We start from the raw sequence: 2,068 nt of genomic DNA on the forward strand, positions 1-2,068 counted from the left end.
TGCTGTGAAAGGAGCTTGGCCGCAGTGCCAGGGCTGACAGGGAAGTATGCAGCATATGTTTGACCCTGGAAAGGGGGAAAATACCCTTTTGTTATGGGCGATAGGGTTTTCAAGGCTGCCACCCATGGCAAATGTTCACGGTGCTTAAAGGCTAAGGCCGAGCATACAACCTTTTAAGAGCTTGTCAGGAGAAAGTCCATTCACGGAAAGCCTTGGCTGTCCCACACAAGCGGCGGGTAATCACAGCCATATTGTATTCCCTTCTTTGTAAAAAGGTAAAAGTTCTATAGCTTCTACCACTGAAAATATTTAATATTGCACCTTTAATTTTCAATAATAATCATAATAATAGAGAAAATGCTGCCATGGACTTTGTAGATTAAAATGGATGTTTTGATCGCCGGTGAAACATTTTCTCTTCTGGGATGGAGCAAAGCAGCCACTTGACAATACCTAAGGAAATGACACAGCAGTTCTAGGCAGGAACATTGCGAAAGCTCCACTGAAATTATAAGAACAATTGAAATAGGGAATTGGCCCCAAACTGGGTAATTATGCCCTCCCTTGTCATTCTACTCCTAATTCACATCCACCGATACCTGCCAAACAGATATTTATTTGATTATTATGGGTATTACACAATATTGCATCATTATATTACCATTATTATTAGAATTTTGTTCAATATTAATAGTCACTTATATAATTTATAATAAGATGCTCATAATCTAAGTTACTGTAGGTCACAAAGTGATAATAGGAAAATGTAGGGTGAATGTCTTCCATTGTGATAGCAATAATTTTGTTCTTTCTGATTTCTAAAATTATTTCTTGAGAATATGGTAAAAATTACATATTTATTGAATCATCAGAATATTTTGGGATTAGAGACAAAATTGTGAAGTTTTAGAATTAGAGGATACTTTTGAGGTTATTGGGTACAAGTCCAAATTTACAAATGAGGAAAGGGGTACAGAGAGGTGGAATTGCCTGGGGCCCTACATTCAGAACAAGGGCCCAGGCTTCCCAATTCCCTGGCAGTCTTCTTCCCACTAGAGTAGACATGTGCTTATCAATATTATATGTATATGTTAGTTGCAAATTTTATTGATTAAAAGAAAACAAGGCCTAGATGCCTTTCTACTAGACCAGGTTCAGGATTGTTTCTTATGTCCCCGAGAAAACTGAATTTGAGACTGTGAAACCCAACTTGGTGTGAGCCTCAGGCACAGCTGATTACTTAACTTTGATTCCGATGCAGCTTGTCAACATATGATTGCACAGGTTGGGCGTTTCTGCATTTCTGGCTTTCACACCATTGTACCCAGAATCCTTACAGACATCTGAGGGTGGTTATGACAGCAGCTTCCAGGAAGGCTTCCAAAACTCCTAACAGATACCAAGACACTTACAGACTTCAATGTCCCATTTTGTTCAGATTCCCACGTAATGCACACACTCACATACTGATGGCGTGGGCATGTTATGCTACTAAGATTAACCCTACAAATCTGGCCCTACTACTCCAATGTCCTAGAAGAGTGAAAAAGACAAGTAGAGAGGTCAGAATGCGCATCACTGTGTGAGAAAGCTTCCATCTTTATGTGTGTACCCTTGCAAGTGGTGTAGAGATCTCCAAAATAAAGCACCAACTTTTCTTGCTTTTCTTTCACAGGGTTTTTCATGACTGCTAATTCCTGAGATGTAAATGTATTTCCAGTTCTCTATATTTCTATCTCTTGATAGTCCAGTTTATGAGATGAAGTCATGGCATAAATATCAGACATTTCCTCTAGAATGACATGCAGCCCATCCTCTCTGATCCACCTGCGCTGCAGTGCAGAGTGTTGACAAGTGCTGATTTATAAGCAATGTGTTTATTTCTTCAAATGAGCATGTCACAGATTTGTGTCTGGAGACAGATAGTGGGTCTATCAGCTGATGGCTGGCACAATACCAGTTGAGTTCATGTTAAGTGTGAAAACACTGCCTTAATGTGCACCTATTTTCTGAAAGGCCATAGTTCCTCACAAATATCCTTTCTTATACCTTCATTTCTTGCTATTCC

The sequence above is a fragment of the Miniopterus natalensis genome, chromosome 1 (assembly GCF_054644295.1).
Source record: "Miniopterus natalensis isolate mMinNat1 chromosome 1, mMinNat1.hap1, whole genome shotgun sequence".
Classification (NCBI taxonomy): Eukaryota; Metazoa; Chordata; class Mammalia; order Chiroptera; family Miniopteridae; genus Miniopterus; species Miniopterus natalensis.